The following is a 23,036-nucleotide window of genomic DNA, read 5'->3' as shown; positions in this document are numbered from 1 at the left end:
AGTGCCAAAGTGAAGTTCTACCTCTTCGTTCTCGAGACTGAGAGATAAGAATTCTTCTGACCAATCGTTAGCGGCTATGTATGCCCACTCCGGACCAGAGTACCTTCTGTTCGGTATTCTTTTTCTTTTAAATTTTGCATCCCCCTTTGATTCTCTCTCACGTGTGCTTTCTTCCTTGGTCAGGTCTTTCTCCTCACTTGGTTTTGCTATTGCGACAGACACTTCTTTTCTTTTCTCTTTCAACCTTGGTTCTTCATTCTCATTTGGTATTTCTTTGATCCTTAATTTCACTGGTGATATACTTTGCCTCCGTTTCGCACTGTTTTCACCCGAGGGACCTGCAACCGATTCCAAAAGGGGTTGAGCGATTTCACTTTGTCCCTCCTCTTTTTCTTCCTCCAGGAGGTCGATCAGATTTTCCTTTTCTTTTCCTGTATCGTCTGCTTCTGGGAAAGCCCTCCTCTGATCAGGCTCTCCTGCTTCTTCACTTGTTGCAGGCTCTTTGTCACCCTCAGGGTCTCCATCGCTTTCTGATGTCTCTCCTCCGTTCTCCTCAAATGGATCGGCTGTTTCTTCCTCAGAGAGTATCTCTCCCTCCTCTAATTCTGCTTGTTCACCTCCAGATTCTCGTTGCTTTGTCTCGGTGTCTGGTACTTTCTTGTCGGTCACTGGTGATTTCAGTGCTTCAACTTCCTCTTCAGTGGGGCACGTCACCCTTTTCGTGTGACTGGCGTGAATCCAGTTGGGAACTCCCGCACAATTCACAGCGGTAGTAGTCGTCAGAATCACTTGGAAAGGTCCTTTCCAACGAGGTTCCAGACACGACTTCCTCACGTGCTTCTTTATCACGACCCAGTCGCCTGCTTTCAGGGCGTGTCCTGGACCTTGGATCGGTGGCAAGGTGGTTGCCTCCACCTGGTGAGAAAAAGAGCGTACCACATCAGCTAGACTTTTGCAGTAGTCCAACACCATATCATCTGTAATATTCAAAAGAGCATTTGCAGGACCTGCTGGAAGTCTCATAGCCCTGCCCATGAGGATCTTGTGCGGGGACAGTCCAATTTTCCTATCAGGGGTGTTTCTCATTGACATTAACACCAAAGGCAATGCGTCAGGCCATTTCAAGTTTGTTGATGCACATATTTTCGCCATCCTTGACTTAAATGTGCCATTCATTTGCTCCACTAGACCTGAGGCTTCAGGGCGGTAGCTACAATGCAACTTTTGCTCAATGTTCAGCACTGCACACAGTAATTTTATTACTTCGTTATTGAAGTGACTTCCCCTATCTGATTCTAAAGAGATCGGGAATCCGAAACGTGGTATTAGTTCCCTCAAGAGTAGTTTGGCAACTGTGAGACTGTGGGGTATGCTTCAATCCAGTGACTAAAAATACACACAATCACCAACACATACTTCAAGCCTCCATGCACAGGCATTTCAATAAAATCCGTTTGCATCCTGCTGAATGGACCTCCAGCTCTCACAATGTGGCTCAAATTTACTACTGTTCCTTTCCCCGCGTTCATTTGTTGACAAATGACGCAACTGTGGCAAACTGCTTCAGCAACTTGACGGAATTTGGGGTTAAACCAATCAGTTTTGAATAGTCTGACCATGGCGTCCCTTCCAAGATGAGTCTGTCCATGGTAGAATCTGGCCAATTGCGTCAACAGACTGTTAGGAAGAACCAATTTCCCTTCACTTGAAACCCACAAATCATCTGGTTTCTTTACACATTGTAATTTGCTCCATGAGAGTTTCTCTTCCTCACTAACATCGTTCTGTAAAGACTTCAATTCATCTATTGTATCTACGACTTTTAGAGCAAAGGCTTCGCTTGGTTCAATTTCTGGCTCATTTATCAAGTTCCATTCATCTCTGAGCAATATACAGTTCAATGCGCAAAATCTTGCGACTTGATCTGCATATCCATTTCCCAGAGAAATGTAATCCTGTGATTTCGAGTGTGCACTGCATTTTACCACTGCCACTTCTCCTGGTAATTGGATGGCATGTAACAACTCTCTTATTCTTTCGCTATTTTTCACTGGTGATCCTGAAGAGGTCATGAAGCCTCTTTGTGACCACAATTGTCCAAAGTCATGCACTATTCCAAATCCGTACTGACTGTCAGTATAAATGGTGACTTTCATCAATGCGGAAAGTTGGAAAGCTCTGGTAAGTGCTACCAATTCCGCTACTTGTGCAGAGTAAACTCCTTGAAGCCAGATGCTTCCAGAACACCTGTTATCATACATACAGCATATCCTGCTTTCAATATCCCCAGCGCATCTCTTAAACATGAACCATCAACAAAGAGGATTTGATCATTGTCTTCCAATCGAGTGTCTTTGATGTCAGGTCTTGGTTTTGTACAAAATTCAGTCACCTGAAGACAGTCGTGCTCAACGTCTTTAGCGTTCTCAATTTCGACATTTTCACTGGGAAACAAGGTTGCTGGATTCAACGTAGTGCACCTTTTCAGCTGCACATTCGGTGATCCCAAAATTATTGTCTCATACCTTGTAAGCCTAGCACCAGTCATGTGCTGTGTTCGGGAACGTTTCAAAAGTATCTCGACTGAGTGAGGGACCATGACTGTTAAAGGATGTCCCATCACTATTCCTTCACTCTGGGTTAGGCTGATACCAACTGCTGCTACGGCACGCAAACACCCCGGCAGTGCTGCTGTGACTGGATCCAAAGTAGCTGAAAAATATGCTACTGGTCTGTTAACGCCACCATGGGCTTGAGTCAAGACAGACAAGGAACATGCATCACGTTCATGACAAAACAGTGTAAAAGGCTTCGTGTAATCAGGCATACCTAAAGCCGGAGCCCTGCACATGCATTCCTTTAACTCAATAAAAGCATCCATCTCATCTCCTTTCAACTCTATTTCATCCAGCGCATCTTTCTGGGTCAGTTTCAGTAAAGGTTTTGCTAGAGTCGAAAAATTGGGAATCCATTGGCGACAGTAGCTCACCATTCCCAAAAACATTCTCACTTCTCTTCTCGTCTTTGGTGGACTCATCTGGAGCACACTTGTTATCCTTTCTTTCATAATTCTTCGTGACCCTTTCTCTATTTGGTGACCCAAATATTTCACCTTCTTCTGGCAGAATTGTAATTTTGAAGGGGACACTTTTTGTCTGTTCCTTCCCAAATGATTCAGTAGAGCAATGGTATCTGCTGTATAGTCACTTTCTGTCTTAGATGCGATTAGCAGATCGTCAATGTATTGCACCAAGGTCGATTCGAACGGTAATTCCAAGGATTCCAAATCTTTCTTTAGAATCTGATTGAAAATTGATGGTGACTCCGAAAACCCTTGAGGAATTCGACACCAACTATAGACCCTGTCCAGGAATTTGAAACAAAAGAGAAATTGGCTGTCCTTGTGAAGAGGCACAGAAAAGAATGCTTGTGACAAGTCGATGACTGAGAACCACTCAGCATCACAGGGAACTTGAAACATTATCACAGCTGGATTTGGTACTACAGGACAACATTTGACTATTATGTCATTTATCTTCCTCAAATCCTGAACAATCCGGACCTTTCCACTCGGCTTTATCAGTCCCATAATTGGTGAATTACATGGACTGCTTAACACTTCTTTTAGTACTCCCTGTTTTACAAACTCATCAATGAGTTGAGCGACTTTCATGAGGGTGTCTTGCGCCATATGGTATTGTGGGGTCTGAGGAAAAGTTACTTTGGGTTTTACAGTCACTTTCACTGGTTCTACTCCTTTGACCAATCCTACTTCTTTCCCTGTCATATCCCACACTTCCTTTCCGACTGTTTCCTGTAACTCAGCGGGAATATCTGCTTCAGTGAGCATTGGATAAAGAGTAATCAGGGGATACTCTTCATCAACAGTTTCCACTTCGTCCCCTCCTACACTGTCCTCTTCTTCCCCATCACTGTTTGTCTGAATTTTAATTCCATTATTTGAGCACGTAATTGAACATCCCAATTTGCACAATAGGTCTCTCCCTAACAGTGATATCGGGCTTGAGTCACACACCACAAATTTATGTGACCCTTGATAGTTACCGATCCTGACTTGCACTGGATCTGTGATTGGGTTCGTCAGGTACCTATTTGCTACTCCCACTACTTGAACTGTTCTCCCTGAAAGTGGCAAATTTGGTACTTCGATGCTTCTAACTGTAGAGTGTGTAGCTCCGGTGCCAACCAAGAATGAAACGCGATGACCCATAACTCTTCCTTCCACATAAGGACCCTTTTGATCAACTTCCAAAGATGCTGCAAGCATACAATTTCCCTCCCCATCTGAACTTTCACTCTCCCATACATCGTTTATTCCATCCTCACTGTGTAAAGGGAATTGGTGTACTGTGTCATTTTGGTTCATTACTTGACCCGTGACCTGTTGAGGAAGCATTACTTGTTGCTGATTCATTGGTGCTAAGGGTATTTGCATTTGCTGATTAGGTACCATGGGAAACTGCTGTTGCATTGGCTGCAACTGTGCCATTTGTGCACGGGGTATTTGCACCTGTTGCGGTTGTATGGGTTGTAAACCCTGCATCTGATTCATATTATTCTGAAAATTTGGATTTGGACCTCTCAATTTCGGTCCTTTCATATTCTGGAATGCATTGACATCATTGTTTTGCTGACCTACACCTTCCTGCACCATCATTGGGCACTCCCGTTTCCAATGCCCGATGATTCCGCATGTGTGACATGGCATCACCTTCTTCATTGCCTGTATACCATTTGGAATCATGACAGTATTCAGGACCATTATTCACAAAACCTCCTTGACCTCTGCCTCGCATCTGCGGCTGAAACATAGCATTTCCCTGTTGTTGTTGCTGCGGCATCTGTTGTTGAAAACCTTGTAAACCTTGCAAACCCGTCTGAGCCGCTCTGAGCTGCATCACCATCACCTTTTCTTTCAATCTCTTCTGTTTTGTCTCAATCTCATCACTGCAGTATTTTGCATAGTTCAACACTTCATCTATCGATTTCGACTGCCAACAAATCAAATGCATTTTAATCATCTGACTGACCTCAGGTCTCAGCCCTTCCACAAATCTGAACACAAAATGGAGCATGTCCTTTGCCTCAATCGTTTCTGTGCCACTGTAATTTTTAAACGCTTTCAACAATCTCTCATAGTATGCATGTATCGATTCTTTAGCCTCTTGTGCTGTCCTGTCAATCCTCTGCCAATCCACATTTTTCGACGCAACCTTGGTTTTCAAGTGCTCGAACACCTTATGGTATAAACTCATTACCATAGGCGATGGTACACCTGTGTCCCTATATCTTTCTGGTTCACTCGTCGGCCAACCTATAGCCCTTTTGCAATCTTCCCATAAATCTGCCGGAACCACAATTTCAAATAAAGTATTCAGGTCTTCCCAGAGACATTTTGCGAGTTTCACAAATCTATCTGTCTGTTGATACCATTCAATCGGCTTCTCTCTCAATTTGGGGAAATCATCCGTAAAGGATTGAATATCGCACCTGTGCCATGGAACATGTACAAGTTTTCCCCCTGCTGTCTCTCTCATTGGCAACATAGTTATCAGGTCGTCATTCTGTTGTGCCTTTTCATTCCGATCTGGGGTACTTTCTTTCTTTTTGTCCTTTTTCTTAACCCATCTACTTTCCCATTTATCTAGACATCTCCAGACCTGTGCGCTCTGCAGTATCTCTTTAAGGTGCGTCTTCATCCCTGCCGATCTCATGTGTTCAAAATCTTTTGTCTCAAAGTCTAGCCTGTAACTTCTGCTCAAGTGTTTAGTCTTACCTAGGTCAATCTCATTTCTGTCTGTAATTTCTTGTAACTTCTTATGTATGTTGCTCACTTCTCTAGTAATACTGGGGCACATGTATTTCAACTCTTCTTCTGTGTATGACTCTAACCTGTTCAGACCCATTGTTCCCTCTACTAGTTCATCTGCTTCCATGCCCAATCTTATTTTATTCAGGTATTCTTCTCCCTTTCCGCTGGATGTACTCTGTGGGGAGTTCAGGTTGTTGAACCATTGTGTTAGCTGTTGTGCGTTCAGTCCCATCAATGTAGCGCTTACATCAACTGCTACTGATGGCTGCGGTAACTTTTCAGTCTTTGAAGTTAACGGTATTAGTAGTGGTGGATTGGACCTTACCACAGTCGACGGAGCACAAATTGGAATTGGACTAAACTCCGACAAGGACCCAGATCCATTTGGCAGTGTTGCTATCGGAGTCATTTCTGGAGTGTTTTCTGTGCATCTTCTCCCTGTCTCACTTTGTACCATTACCCCTTGGTCGCATGCGTTTGAGTTTGCCTGTATATATAGTGGTACTGGCGGACCCACGGTGATAGGCAGAGATATTGCATCTGGATTCTGTCTGTTCCCTGACTTCTGTGGCATGTTAATCCCCACATTATGATTCATCATTGCTGGCATACCTATCTGGCCCTCTGTTACTCGAGTGTACCTCGGCACTTCTTGTACCTGCTTTTGAGGCATCAAAATTTGCGTTGATTCGGCTTGAATCAACGTCGGTCTTTGGTAACTCTGTCCCCCCTGAGCCCCTAAGCCAGAAGTTGTTCCCAAGTTATGCTCATCACAGCAGTGTCTTTGAACCTGCGGCTGATAAGTATTGACAGGTTTCAATCTAGGGACGTCAGGATATATTCTCTGGACTTGTGGTATTTGTGGTGGAAAAGGCATATCAGGACCGTTCTGTCTTTGTGATATTCTCAAATTCGGTGTCACATTACTCTGTAATGGTTCTGGAGGGGCAGTACTAATGCTTGATTCTTTTTCGCTTTCCACATGTGGTGGCGGGCGATCATTCAGCAATTGTATAATAAACTCCTCATCGTCTGACTAGTCTGACCTTCTCGAGTTTCTGTTGTTCTCCCTATCTCTGGACTGACTCCTGTTTGTTTTATAGGTAGCTTTCTTTCCCTCCATCTCTGTTTCATCAGTGATTGCTGGAAACAATTTAATTCCCTGTAGTACGTCTGATCTCCAAACCTTCTGTGTGCTATCCCATCTAGCATCCGCTAGTGTCTTTTCTACTTTTCTTATTCTTGTCTCAAATTTCTTTTGTTGTTGGTTTCTAGCTATTAGCTCCCAGATTGCTAGCGCCTCAAACTGTGCTGGCCTTGGAGGTACTTTCATGTCGTATAGCGCGAATCTTAAATTTTCCAAAACCCTTAGGTTAAACAACCCATGAATAGGGAACGCTACCCTTCCATGCTTCTCTGTTAATTTGCACCATTGGTTTAGCCAAAGACATGGTGCCACACCCTTTTCTTCATTTACGATGTAAGCTGGTGTACCCTCAGGTGGTGTTTCTTCTCCTACGTTTGCTTTAATGTAAACATCTTCCCTCATGGCACTCTTAAATGCTTTGAAAAACTTCATCTTTCCGTCTTTTATTTTTCAAAATGAGTAATCAATAAGTGACTTTAATTCCCGGAATACTCTTCGCTTGCCTTTCCCCACCAATTGCGCTTCATGGACTGCGTCCAATCCGTGCGCGACCCTCCTCGACAACCAACCTATCCCAGCGCGGCTCCTAGTGACGTCACACTCACACACTGCGGCTGACAAAGTCCCGCGGCTTATCCTCCCTCATTCAGCTTCACTCAAAACTAATTTCTGCAATATATCGCGAGCACTAACCAAAAGAAGAAAACAAATCTGTCGGTTTACTACAGGAAGGGTAACACACTTGCTTCAGAAACCTTAGGGATTTTTCACTAGCCTCGGCAGTTATTCCATCTTTCTCGGTGTCCCACTTTCGCAAGTAAAATTTGACCCGCAAACTTTACTCTCAACTGATCAATGATCTATTCTAGCGCGCTTTAGAGTTCGTCAAATCTCAAAGTAAATTTTTTTTCTCTCAGACCTCAATGTTCATACTAACTTGTTGACCACGCCCGATCAACCTACTAAACCGAACAGATTACAACATCAATCAAGTGTCTCATACACTTTTCTACATACTCCGGAGTCTCTTGACCTCGCAGGGCCCGTCTCAACATCAACAACCACGTGGACAATTTTTCTGCACAAAGCGCTACACACATGTGAATTTCGACGACTTCCCTACTCTTACACTTTGGAGTCACACTCCTCTAAAACTTCAACTGGAGTTCGTAACCCCCCTAAAATCCTTACAAACTTCTCAATTCATATGCGGCAATAAGCTGTGCAAGCGCAAAACCCTAACTTCACTCATACCGTCACTAGAAACGCCGAAAACATTCTCACACCTCCATGTCCTCCATTCGCAAGCTCCGAGATCCCGGGAAAGTCATTGGGGACTTAAGGCATCATCATCTCTTCAACTTGTTTTATCAAAGAAAATTCTAACTTAACTCCGTCTATTGCCCGGATGGGGTCCCAAAGAGCGAAACCATCAATCTCTGCTACCATCTACTGATAACGCGTCCAGCCCTTATAGATTACCTGTACCTGGACACGTTGGAGGTCGGTGAACCTTTCAGCCGAGTTGGGCTCTCCTCATCCTTGAATAGTCGGGTCACTTAAATCAATAATCAATAACTATTGTAGTCGATAGTCAATACTCAGTTAATGAATCAAAATAACTAGTTAGGAATCAATAACAGTTGGTAATTCGACGCGCCATGACCTTTCAGTCATGAATAACCACACCGGTTTATTAAAAGTTAGTGAATTTATTTCCCTATATTAACAAAGCTAGCACAATGTATATAAGTCTCAAAACCAAATGATATATGTATACGAACATTACTAGCTATCCATAGCGGCGGAAGAAACGCAATCTACGAAATATCTGAATAATAGTACATTCAGTTATTGCGATACAAATCACTAATATAAGCAACTGATTTTGACTAATTTCATACATCGGTCAGCATGACAAGATTTCAATTCAGCATGGTGCATCAAGTTCATACCTAGACTAACCTCTAATTAGCATTAGCATGTGGGGCTTCATGCAAAACGAATTTAGTCAACACAAATTTTGAAAACTTCTAGCTCCGGCCTTATCAAAATAGCAGTTGGTACCTAAAAGAAAAAAAACACAATGCATAATACAATTATCCTTTCATAATTACCAATTACATTCAGCATTCAAGAAAGTCTTCGTCCTTCAGGTACCGGTTCGACCAGCATGGGGCAGAATTTCAAAGGGGCAAAGTTAAGGGCAAGTTTCCTTGCAGCAGCAAGGAGAATGGGCAAAGTTATTGCATGGGCAGGACAGGGCAATTTAAAGTTAAAGTCTCTAGGGTGAGAATTCTCAAAGTCTCTTTCTCAGTAATAGAGAAAAGGGCATCAGGATGTCGTCTAAGATGGCGTCTGGCATTTGGCTTCAAAGATGACATCAAGGAAAATGGCTGACTTCTCTTTGTCCAGTGGGTTTAAGTAAGAAACATTCCAAATTCTACAGGGTCTTCCATTGGAGGGTTCATAAGGTGGCTTCAAATTGACCAATGAAAAATGTCTTTCTACTAGTACTCATTTATGCATACATTGTCCTTGGAGCCTTGGAACACAAGTTGTAACATGGCTTGCCAATTATTTTGATATCTGTACCTCCTTTGTCCGCACCTGCAGAGACTGACCTTGCTTCAAAGGGGATGAAACTGGCCTAGTACGAAACCTTGGAGATAAGTGTATTAGTCATCTATACTGGAAAAATACAACTTTAAACGAGAATATATGTTACATTAGTTCAATGGAAAGCCATGCAGTTAGTATTTGAGACCAGGCAACTAGGCCAAAGCCTCTACTAAATTTAAGCTAAGCACAAACAGTTTTCAATAAGAAATCATGGCACACATTTGCAATTATGACGGATTACTACATTTTTCAATTCTTCATGATTAATAAAGCACGTTTATAATATTGGCGAACTACTCCGAGGGCACAATTTTCCCCGTACATTATTTTCTTTACTAAAATCACACTACATTATACGATTTTGGTTACATGATATGTGGATATATGTTAGACCCTCTTTTTCTGCGTCATCAGGGGCACAACAAGTTATTTTACCTGATAGATTGGAAAAGATATGGACCAGAAGACCACATTTGGTAACCTGCAGGACAGGTGCATGCCCCAAATTGTATGTCATTTTCATAGACAATAGCCTACTAAACCAGTGGGAGGAACTCTCGTGGGAATGTACCATGGGGCCTGTCTGGCCCTTGATGCTAGAGACACTGACCTTTCTGCTGCTGAACCACATTGCTCGTATTTGTGGATCCTCAATGGCAAGAGGAAGCTCTGTATCACTGCTATGTGCAAGATGATATAGCGGGCAGTCAGTAGTCCAGCAAGATTTTGCCAACATGTTGGGGCGCAGAAGGCTATTAAACTGCATCCAACCAGTAGACAGCGCTTGTTGTTCCAGTGCCGTATCTGGACTCTCCTGATCTTACTCTCCTGCTGCCTGATTCTCTCTGCATTTTTGATGGGGCTCACGTCTTTTGCAGTCGGCGGCTTCTTGGCTCAGCATTTTCTGTAGCCCAGTATACATTGCCTGCGTGTGCAGTGAGATACTTATCCTGAAAACTGTGTTGTGGTTATAAGTTGTAGAGTGCGGAGGCATTAAAGCGCCATTGGCATTAGCAAACTATGGGATCTGTTAAAAGACAAGAAAAGGCTTGCTGAAAATCGGATGATACAATTGATCAACAGTTTGCATACAATTGTTAAAACTATTGACTGACATGCTTATGTAATGCATGAATCAATCTTTGTGTTGTTTAACTAATTGTTATACTGCAGGGCATGCTATGTACTGAGGTATTCTAATGAGTGCTGGTAAGTCTGGTGATTAGTATTATTATGATATTCTGAGACATTACAGAAGAATTGAGACTGCCTAAAGGCTTTATCGATGTAATGTATTTGTCTTGTAAATAACCTCCTTTAATGTTTGTAAGACTTTGGTTCTCAGGTAGAAGGATATATCCAAGTAGCCTTGTGGTATGTATTCAGTTCTCTAACTTAACAGTAAAAGTATAATGTGTATATACATTTCCTAGACCCATGACCACTTCTTATTAGAAGTGTGTATTGTCTAATCAAGGTTTTGCCAATTCCAGAAGTTTCTACTGGTTTAACCCAGTTCCAAATGGAATACTCTTTAGGACAGCTAAAATAGGCAGGGAAGAGGGAATGAGCAGGTATATTATATTATCAAGGGGTAAAAAAGAGGAAAACAATATCTCATGTAGAGCTATTCAGGATTTTTTCCTCCCTTGTAGGAAGTGGAACCAGAATGCAGATCCGCCGAAAGGCTAATAAGAGACCCAGAGAACACCAGGAATTGTATCAGTGTCTTTTTCTTTTATACATTCCACTTCCCCTTGGGGCTAGATTTGCCTTGACTGATGACAGGACAGCCAGCTTGTGCCTGGTGAGGGAGTCCGGACCCTGCAACATGCACTCCAGCTCACTCCTGGGGGAACCTCAGGTGAGTGCCTGACACTTTGTCTATTCAACGGGTGCCTATTAAAACTCTAAAACTAGATCAAGACTCCAGTAATATAGCTCCATTAGTTTTTAGACTTCTAAGAAGTTGTAGACTTAGGAAGCAAGTAATTCCAAATCCTGCTCCAACTTCCTTTTTGTCTGTAGTTCTTCAGGGCCTGCAACAGCTTCTATTTGAATCTGTAGGCTAATCAGACCTGACTTGGGTATCAACAAAAACAGCTTTTTGATAACCATCAGCAAGGAGGTTGGGTGATTTGGGAGCCTTGTTAGTTTCATATCCATATTTAAGAATTTTTCCAGAGAGGGACGTTCCTAAGTAGAATCCTAAGTATGTTCCATAAATCCCCTAGTATCTTCACCTTTCGCAGGAGATCATTCTAGTTTTTCAATCAGAAAGTGATTCACAGATTCCATCTTTCTTAGATATCCATAGGTCATTAGTGACATATTTGGACCATACGATAAAAGATCTTCCAATTCTTTGTCAGTTTCCTGTGGCACTGCCATTAAAGGGAAGACTATAACTTCCTAGACTGTAAATAGGCGGGTGCAACAGGTAGTTTCCCATGAATGTATTTCAATGGTTAAAATGTTCCATTTAACAAAGAAGGTCATTCAGCTAGGGCAATTTCAACTTCATGGACAGAATATGATGATACTTATTTGCAGGAGATGTGTAGGGCTGCTACATAGCCATCCCATTTTACATTTATTGAACAGTATACTTTGGATTTGACAGATTTTGTTTATTGTAATGTTGCCTGTTTTATTCTAAAAGCAGCAATGGATTAATTGTAGATGTTAACTATGTTTTAAGCATTACTCATTGTTGGGGTGTCTTACTACTTAGTACATCATCAAGTGGTAAGGACTGGGACTAAGGGCCACATGTACAAAGCATTTTTCTAGTCGCAAAGAGGCTGATTCGCATTTGCGACTAGAAAAATGTTTTTGAGATGTAGAAAGCCCAAACTGCGATTCGGTAACTTGTTACCGAATCGCAATTTTGTTTTTGCAATTCGTTATTAGGAAGGGGCGTGTCCAGGGCATCCCTTCCTAATACTGAATCTAAATGGTATGTAGGATTGTTTTGTGACCGTGAATGTGGTCGCAAAACAATTACAGCTAGCACCAATTTCAAATTGGTGCTAACCCATTCGCAAAGGGGAAGGCACCCCTTCCCCTTTGTGAATGCCTGCGAAAACGTTTTCAAGAGCAGGCAGTGGTCCCACGGACCACATACTCTTAAAAAATTAAACTGAAAGTTTTTCTTTTTAAAATACAGCCTGTTTTCCTTTAAAAAAAAAAAGATTGTTTTATTTAAGAGCAATCACAGAGATGGTGGCCTGCTGGTGTCAGTTTCAATTCCCAGTGGGTCGCAAATTGCGACCTACCTCATTAATATTAATAAGATTGGTCTATTTGGGAGCCACCGGGAATTGCAAAAGAAACTCAATTGAGTTTCTTACATTTGGAATTGCGATTTCGTAATTGCGATTTGCATGAAATCGCAATTAGGAAATTGCAATTCCAAATATTCGTACATGTTGCCCTAAGAGACTAGGGGACCAGATGTACGACCCACAGTCGCAAAACCGTATGTACAACAGTGTACTTCACACTGTTTTCCAATGGGGTTGCAAATGACCTACCTCATTAATATTCATGAGGTAGGTCGCAATTTGTGACCCCATTGGGAATGGCTGCACTCACAGGGATGGTGGCCTGCTGGGGACAGCAGACCACCATGTCTGTGACTGCTTTTAAATAAAGCAGTTTTTTTTTTTTATGCAGCCCGTTTTCCTTAAAGTGGTCACTGCCTGCTTTGAAAAAATATTTTCGCTACCATTCACAAAGGGGAAGGGGTCCCATGGGGATCCCTTTCCGTTTGCGAATGGGTTTACACAAATTTGAAATTGGTGCTAACTGGGATTGTTTTGTGACCGCATTCACGGTCACAAAACGATCCTGCATCTCACTGCAACTCGCAATTAGGAAGGGAACGCCCCATCCTAATTGCAACTTGCAAACCTATTTTGCGATTCTGTAAATAGATTACTGAATCGCAAAATAGGGTCTGTGAATCGGGCCGTTTGCAACAAGAAAAAAGCTATGGACATGTGGCCCTAGGTGAGGGGTTAAGGTTCCAAATATTTACCAGTAATCCTAATTACTCTGAATCATAGTCCTCCTTGTCCCAGTACACATCCTTCATTCCCTCCCTTCTTGCACCTTCTCTGACGTGGACCTGGTACACAGAGGAGGAGAGGATGGGGGAAGAGCATTTCATAGTAGCATCATATCCACAGAAAAGCTACTAAGTCAGATCTTCAAACCGAGGGCATGGTGAACTCTCTGTCTGAGGCAGGACGCTTCAAAAGGTAATAACTGGGACGAGGAGGAGTACTAATTGGGGTAATGATAAGTAACTGGAATATTTCCAGTGGTGACCCGGCTCATCGCAAACAGTGCTGTGCTGATACACATACACGTAGCTGGCTTCTTCTGAGGCATCGACGGCTGGTGTGCCTTCCCCTTTCATTGCTGGGTTGCAGGTTCAGGCATAGTTAGCTTCCTGAGCCAGAAGGGCTGGAAGAAATAGCGAATGTCATGGACCATGTAGCCCCACCTGCTCCCACAGGGTCCATGAACAGCCTCCACTTCTTCCGGGTTAACTTCTTGATATCCTGCCTTCAGGAAAGGAAAGTGAGTTGTTTTTTTTAATTTGTTTTGCAGGAACATCAATAATGTACAATTCATTATATCTAACATAGATCGCAGCGGTTCACTCTCAGTTGTAGTTCAGCCCTTAGCCCGTGTTAACAAACTGATGTTTTCAACTCTGGAGTACTGTTTCATTCCTGCCATTTTTCTCTCAGCCAATTTCTCAGGTCGTATTCTGTTTCTTTGAAATAAATTTCGAAGAACCCTCCAGTTATATTGCAACGCCTCAGTGTTTTTCTGAGCAGTATATTGCTCTAACCTTTTACACTTCTACAAGGCGCCCCAGGTGCAAACCTACATTGTTATCCTTAATATTAGGTTAAATTCCGCCTGCAGTGTGTTTTCATCTTTCCAAATGTTGTATTTATTGTACTATGTTTTATTATTTAATGTTAAGGCGCTAAAGCATAATACACAGTTAAATGTACAGTGAGCTCAATCACGCAAAAACGTGTATCCTTTAATGCTTTTTTGAACTGCAACTAGGTAGGTTTGCGTATATTCAGTGGTAGCATATTGAACAAGCATTGGCAAAGCCAACAGGCCCGGCCTTAGAAAATCTGCAATTTAGAAACTTTATTAATTGCAATTATATACTGTAGGCACTAAAGATGTTAAAGAAACAATGCTGGTGTCCAATGGTGGCATGCACATGTTTGCCAAAAATAGGTATAAAATGACACACTACAAAACTAAAAAAAAGCACAAATGGAAAGAAACGAAAGCAGAGAATGGCCTACCAACACTTGCGATGAAATGCACTAAAGTTTGGTAAATGTGCACGTCTGCAAGCAACATCCAGTCATTCAAAGTGTAGAAAGCCAATGGCTTAAGGTGGGTGAAAGTAAATGTGAATGACATTTCATTTGAAAGGACCAATGAATAAAGAAAGCTAACAGTCCCTAGAAATGCATGTGTTATTTCACTGCCATGACCGTTGTCATGTGTAGTTCCATAGAGTGCCATTGAGTGGAGTGGCATACAGTGCAGTGGCATCGATTTGAATAGTGTAGAGTGGAGTGTCATAGAGTGGAGTGGTGTCCAATGGAATAGCATACAGTCTAGTGTCATACAGTGGAATGCCATACACCGGAGTGGCATAGAGTGGAGTAGTGTACAGTGAATTCACCCATAGCAGAGTGTCATTGACTGTACTGGTGTACAATAGAGTGGCTTTGGATTAGAGTGGAATAATATACAGTGGAGTGGTGTACAGCAGATTAGCGTACACTTGAGTGCCATAAAGGGGAATGTCAGATAGTGGAGTGGTGTAGACTGGAGTGGCATACAGAAGAATAGCATAGATGTGAGTGATCTACAGTGCACTTCTATAGACTTGAACAGCGTACAGTGGAGTAGTGTACAGTCAAATGGCATACACTGTTGTGGCATGACTGGTGTACAGTAGCCTAGGGTAGAATGAGCATAGAGTGGAGTTGTACGCAGTAGAATAGCATAGAGCAGATTGACGTACAGTGGAGTAGATTACACTGGAGTGTTGCACAATGGAGTGACATTTAGTGGATTAACGTACAGTGGAGTGGCGTACAGTGGAATAGCATAAAGTGGAGTGACATAAAAGGACTGGCTTAAAGTGGAGTGGCACAGACCGGAGTGTGTCAAAGTGGAGTGGCATACAGTGGAACAGCAAACACTGGAGTGGAGTACAGTTGAGTTGCGTAGAGTGGAGTGGCAGATAGTTGAATAGCGTACAGTACACTACAATACACTGAAATACAGTGGAGTGGCATACAGTTGAGAGGCATACACTGTGTTGGCACACATAGGGGTAGCGTAGATTGGAATAGAGAACAGTGTATTAGCGTAGAGTGCAGCGGTGGACTGTGGAGTGGTGTACAGTTGGTGGAGATACAATGGAGTACCAAACAGTGGAACAGTGTACAATGAAATAGTATACAATGGTATACAGTTTAGTGGGGTAGAGAGGTTTGGCATAAAGTCGAGCAGCGTGGAGTTGAGAGGTGTAGACTGCAGTTGCGTACAGAGGAGTGGGATACAGTAGAGTGAGTGGAGTGGCTTGGAGTGGAATAGCGAACAATGGAGATGTTTAGAGTGTAGTTGCGTTGAGTAGAATGGCATACAGTAGAATTGCATACAGTGGATTAGCGTAGAGTACATTCGAATAGAGTGGAGTGACACACAGTGGAATGAGGTATATGAAAGTGGCTTACAGTAGAATAGCGTAGAGTGGACTGCCATAGAATAGAGTGGCATAGAGTGGAAAAGCATATAATGGAATGGCGCATAGTGGAATGGCATTGAGTGGAATAGCTCATAGTGGAGTTGCATACAGTGTAGTGGCATAGAGTGGAGCTCGTAGAGTGGAATAGGGTAGAGTGGAGCGGCAAGAGTGGAGCTGCATACACTGGAATAGTGTAGAGTGGAGTAGCATAGACAGGAGTAGCGTACAGTGGAGTACCATAGACTGGAGTGTCTTAGAGCAAAGTGGCTTAGAGTGGAGTGGCAAAGAGTGGAGTTCAATAGAGTAGAGTGGTGTACAGTGGCATGACGTTCATTGACTAGCATATATTACAGTGGCATACAGTGGAGTGCCAAAGAGTGGAGCATCATAGCGTGGGAAAGCATAGAGTGGCATGGAGTAGAGTGGAAAAGCAGATAGTGGACTTGCCTATAGTGGAATTGTGTAGAGTGTAGTGGCGTACAATCAAATAGCATACTGTGGATTGGTGTACATTGGAGTAGCATACAGTGGAGTCCCATAGAGTGGAGGAGCATAGAGTAGGAAAGCATAGAGGGGCATGGAGTACAGTGGAATAGCGTATAGTGGAGTGGTATAGAGTGGAATAGCATAGAGTGAAATGACAAGAGTGGAGTTGCATAAAGTGGAATAGCATAGAGTGGAGTAACGTACAGTGGGGTAGTACAGACTGGAGTGTCATAGAGCAGCTTAGAGTGGAGTGGAGTGGTGTACAGTGACATGACCTACAAAGGAATAAATTATATTCAGTGGTGTACAGTGGCGTACATTGGAGGGGCATAGAGCTGAGCAGCATGGAGTGGGATAGCATTTAGTGGAATATTATACTGTGGAGTTGCATAGAGTGGATTTGCCTACTGTGTATTGGTGGACAGTGTGATTGGCATAGGCTGGACTCTCATGCAGTATAGCGGCATACAGTGGAATATCTTACAGTAGAGTGGTGTACAGTGCTGTGGCTTACAGTGGAGTTTGGTAGAATGCAATGGTATACAGTGAAGTGGCACAGAGTGGATTGGCATAGAGTGTTGTGGATTAGAGTGGAATGGCATACAGTGAAATGAGATACAGTGTAGTTGCGTACAGTGGGATAGCGCATAGTGCAGAGGCGTAGAATTAAGTCGCATACATTGGAGTGGTGAACAATGGAGTGTTGTAGAGTGGAATAATGTAGAGTTTACTTGTGTACAATGTGATGAAATAGAGTGGAGTGGCATATAGTGGAATAGCATAGAGAAGATAGGCATAGAGTGGAGTGCCATACAGTGAACTAGCATTGAGTGTAGTAGTGTAGAGTGGTGTGGCGTAGAGCGGAGTGGTGTAGAATGGTGTAATGTACAGTATAGTAGCGTACAGAGGATTGTCATAGACTGGAGAGGTTATATTGGAGAGGCGTAGGGTGGTGTGGTGTACAGTGAAATAGCATATAGTGCAGTGGTGTAAAGTGAAGTGGCATACAGTGGAGTGGTATAGGGTTCATAATCATAGATTGTAGAGTGGAGTTCCGAACTGTGTAATAGTGTACAGTGGTGTAATGTGCATTGGAGGGGCATACAGTGTAGTCGAGTAGTCTGGAGTGTGATAGAATAGAGTGTAATAGCATAAAAATGGAGTGGTGTAGAATGGAGTGGTGTAGAGACCTAGAACCATTTTATTGAAGTAGTAATAGACAGACTAATTTACATATACATTTCTATATATATTTCTAACAGTTAAGGGAAAACTGTGCATTTTGTTAAAACAAATGTAGGTAGCACCTTAATATCTAGGTATTACTGTGGTATTGCATATACCTTTTTTGTTCATATTTAAATAAGTTAAAAATAGAAAATACTCTGTAGTGCACTATATTTGTAAAATATAGGGAACTATAGTGTATTGTTAATTCTTTAAGATTTTTTTTTTGTAATTTACTTTTAGTCCTGCTGTACTCCCTCGGAAGTACTGTGGTATTCTGTACATATTTTTAAAAATATATAGAAACTTATAAATATTTTCCCTAGGTATTACCACTTTAGTAAGTTGGTAATAGGTAGGGTAAATTTATCAACCCTAATATTTACCAGTGTCTGAAGGTGTAATGCAGAACACAGTCAAATTGTACCTAAAAACAACATGGCTGCCCTTAACTGTTGAATAGGCAGCTATTAGCCAATCACAGAATAACTCATTGCTATATACGTGGTACTCCCACAAAATACCATAAACTTTTGTGAAAATACCGCAACTACAGCTATCACTGAGTTAAAATAGCTCATAACTTAAAAAATACTCACCCTATTTATGTTTGATACTCAAAAGGATCATTTTGCCCATCTTAATGTGTAATCCTGTCAAATTTCATTCAAACCATTCCAGTCATTTTCACACTATGCATGACTACAAAGTCTATTGGAAATGCATTCATGCCCAAACATGTTTTGGGAACCCCATTTTTTCTTTCCACCCCCTTTGCGAATCTCCGCGGATCTTTGCGACTTCACCAATGTCTAAGGTGGAGATAACTGTACAAAGTTTTGTGGAGATTCATCGAAATGCCATTAAGTTATTAAAGGTGAACTCTCCAAGAAACTTCTGTTTCATGGCCTTCTACGCAGCATTTTGGGATACAGAGTTGGTATCCTGCTCGAAGGCAGACATATGCAGCGACTAATCTTGAAGAGCGTTAACTGGATGGGTGATGCGTTGCTGTTGCATCACATCTAAAACTGATCAACTGGGTAGGGGAAAGCATACAATCCTGAGGTTTGTGTGCTATCCTGTGACAATGCTACTTAATTTCTTCCACTTGTACTCTCATTCCCAGGTGACCTCCTAGTTTGTATATGCTAATGGAATCCCTTTATCCAGGTTCCAATCTAGTATGGTCTTGACCTTGCTCCTGCAAGTGGAATGAATAGATGATTGTAACTTTAGTTGCCATTTCTACAGTATTGAGGCTGAGACTTCTGCAGTGGGATGGAAACTAGTCCCATGAATGGTAAAACTTAATTGGAAGGTGGAAATCTGACTGTTCTAAATGCTATGTGAATCAAAACCTCATTAAAGCGACTGCAGTTATTGGGCCCCTAATTTTGGCTGTGATTAATGCATTGGTTTCAACACTGTTTTTTCCTCTTTATTTTGAGTATTAGGTTCCATGGCTTTTGTCAACCTGCAGTGCTTGGCCATTCCTACGTTAGAAAGGCTGAGGTCATGTTTTGCCAGGGGACATTTAGGGAACGGACAAGTGAAGTGACTTTTCAGTTGTATTGGTTGAATGTTAGGGTACTCTGCTTGTGCCAGACAAGACCAACAGTGGAGAGCACCTTATCATTCTTCACACTGGGTGGTATGGGGGGGGTAATGATTTTGTGCACCATTGTAGGAGTGATCTGTTTCAACTTTTGATTACAATAATTTCTTGGTTGGGTAAGAAGTGCCTTGCCATAGAGAATAGTGAAGAGACATGGTACATCCAGTTATGGCTTAAAAAAGTCAGTGAAGCACCTCAATAATCGTATGAAAAAATACTTAATACAGGGTAGTTTAAGGCCAATGCACATGCTGCCTGTGGTGGGGGGGGGATAATTCTCATTAGAGTAACAAACTGTTTGTAGATACTTTGGTCTCATTTGCTGCTCACCATTTTAGCTGCAGGTAGGAAGGAGGCCGATGGTTGGTGAACTATGTCAGCCTGTCTCAGGGTAGGAACATGCTTAGCCAGGACTCAGGTAATCACACTGGCATTAGATATTCCAAATTCAGGTGAATTTTTAAAACCATTTGTTTTACCCAAGGCATGGGCTTTGGAGTGATTACGTAACTGTTCCAAGTCCTCTGTGGAGATGTTCGTGGAGAAGTTGGCAGATATGGTTTGCATCAGGGTACCACGTTATGGCTAGTTTACCGAGGCATGTCTCCCAGATCGGTGTCAAGGGCGTCACAGGGATGTCCCTGGCAGGGTTTTTGTGTCAGATTATTAGCTGGTTTTGCTTCGTGGTTTGGGAGTGGAGATTGGATTTTTGAGAATACAGTGAGGGGTTCATTGAATTCAGGCAAGAGGCCTGAATCATCTCATGCTGAAAGGGACAGCTGAGTGGTCAATCGTGAATCTAAGTGAGAAGGTTTGGGGGAATTTGGCATTAGGAATCTCTGTGTCTAGTGTTCTCTATGCTCATGAAGACATATATATATTGTATTTATGTAACTCAGGTTTTTATGATGGTTAAAATTGAAATGTTGTTTTGATGTAAATAAATACAGCCCAGAATTGTTTTCTGTAAACCTAAGACATATTGGGGCACATTACAACCCCGGGGGTAAAAACCGCCTACTGCCGTGTCGTCGGCCGCCAAAAGACCGTCACCGCGATTACCAGCTGTCCACCCTATTATGACCATAACCGAATTTCCGCAAGAAGGATGGAGGAAATCCAGCTGTGGCCATGCCAGCGGATGGCGGTAAGGTGACGCTGCTGCCAGCAGCAGCGCTACGCCAGTAGACCGCCGCAGATCATATCATGACCCATGATACAGCCTGTCAGTGTTGGGCTGGCAGATGCTGCTGGAGGCAGCAGCGCCCCATCCTGTCTCCTACTGAGGACCCCCTGACAACAGGTAAGTCGGGTTCTCCGACAGGGGAAAGGGGTGTTGTGTGTGTGTGGGTGTGTGTGTATGTCTGTGCGTGTGTGTATGCAGGTGTGTGTTGCGTGTTGTATGTGTGTGCATGTATGGATGTGTGAGTGCGTGTATGTTGTGTTGTGTGAATGCGTGTGTGCTTGTATGTATGTCAGTGTGTGTGGGTGTGGGTGTTACTGGATGTATGCATGTGTGTATGCATGTTTGAATTAGTGTGTGTATGCATGTGTTCATGTGTGAATGAAGGTGCGTGTATGTAGTCGGGGGGTCTGGAGAGGAAGAGGGGTGGGGAGGGTGAATCTGGGGAGGGTGGCAGGGAAGACCCCTATCAGTGACAGGGAAAGGATTTCCTTTCACTAATAGTTCCTACCACCATGGTTTTCGTGGTGGTAAGGTTGCCACGAAAACCATGGTGGTAGGCGGGGTCATAATCCTGCAGACGGGCAAGTGACAGCCGCCGGCTGAAGACTGAAGTCTCCAGTCCGGCGGTCGTTACCGCCGTGGCGGTCGTTGTGGTACATTAGCGGTTTGGCTCTAGCCAAACCGCTAATGTCTTAACATGGAGAAAAGTAAAGCGAGCCTGTTGGCAGTACTTTCCTCCATATTAACGCTGTCCACCGGGGTCGGAATGACCCCCATTTTGTCTTCTATAATTTTATGTAAATGGATACAGATCTTACTCTTGGGTCTCCCTCACCTGCCCACTTTGGGGGGTGCTGTCCATAGGTGCAAGCCCAGGGAGGGTGTGCACAAGCAATTATGCTTGGGCATTTTGGTTTAATTTTGGCAGAATGCCCATAAAGTGAGGCTCCCCACTGGATGGTGCCAGAACAGGGCAGCAGTTGGCTGGGAGGCAGGAGGTGTGTCGGGCTAGGTCAGAGGGGTTTAAGTATAGACAGTGGGTCAGCTGGCCCCTTTGTCTGCCTTTACACCCACAACCACCTTTTACCTGGTGCTACACTAAAGTGCAATTTTTTCACCAGTTATCCCACCCACCCAACCCCTTGCTTTTTGTAAGGTTTCAGTCTTGATTGAAAGCTGTGGTTTGAGAAGAACCACAGTTTTGACGTATTCACTGTTTGCTTCAGTCAGGGCAGGCTCATGGTTGGCCACAAGACAGGTAGGCACCTTTGCATCAGACATTCCAGGTTCAAGAGAATCCTTACAAAGTGATTGTAATGGGCTCTGGAGCACATGAGGGGGTGATTACACAACTGTTCCTAACTATTCACAGATCCTTCGTACTAAGGCCCTGCTCAAGTGAGGAGCTGGGGTTTGCACCAAGGAACCAGGTTATGGCCTTGTTGCCAGGGAATATCTCCCAAACACTGTCATTATGTTCCCATAGGGGTGCCTTATGCATGGTTTGTGTGTCAGTTTACAAGTTGACCTGGCTTCCCCCTATGCGAGCAGAGATTGCTTCTTTGAGAATTGATTTGGGGATGTGGGGAATCCCCAGCAAGAACCTGCATTAACTTATGTTGGAAGGGCCGGTTGGGTGGTCAGGTACACAGCCTTTACAATGTGGTTGTTACAACGCAGGTAAGTACTATGCAATTCATTATAACAATGTTTTCTTTTTGTAGGTTAACAATGCCATTGTTCATAATGCAGGTATGTAACTTTTTAATGATGTTAAGTGCCATATTAATGTGTATATATCAACAGATAGACAGACAGACAGACAGACAGGCAGATGTGCCCTACTTTCCCTAGTTCCTCATGGGAAGTTTCATGGTGATCTGTGAAGCAGGGGCAGAGAAAAAGGGGTGGCCCAAAACGCTTTTTCTCCATGCAATGTCATGGGGATTTTGCATTTTCTGAACACGACTACAGCCCGAGCTGCTAAACGGATTTACACCACATTTGGCAGAAAAGCTAGATCTTGGTCTAGAAAAAGCCCTTTTTGTAACTTTGTGAGAATCTGTTCAGTAATTTGGGACTTTTTAAAGAAAGAAAACTATTAAT

Source organism: Pleurodeles waltl, chromosome 3_1, assembly GCF_031143425.1.
Source record: "Pleurodeles waltl isolate 20211129_DDA chromosome 3_1, aPleWal1.hap1.20221129, whole genome shotgun sequence".
NCBI lineage: Eukaryota > Metazoa > Chordata > Amphibia > Caudata > Salamandridae > Pleurodeles > Pleurodeles waltl.
Note: the sequence above shows the minus strand (reverse complement) of the source record.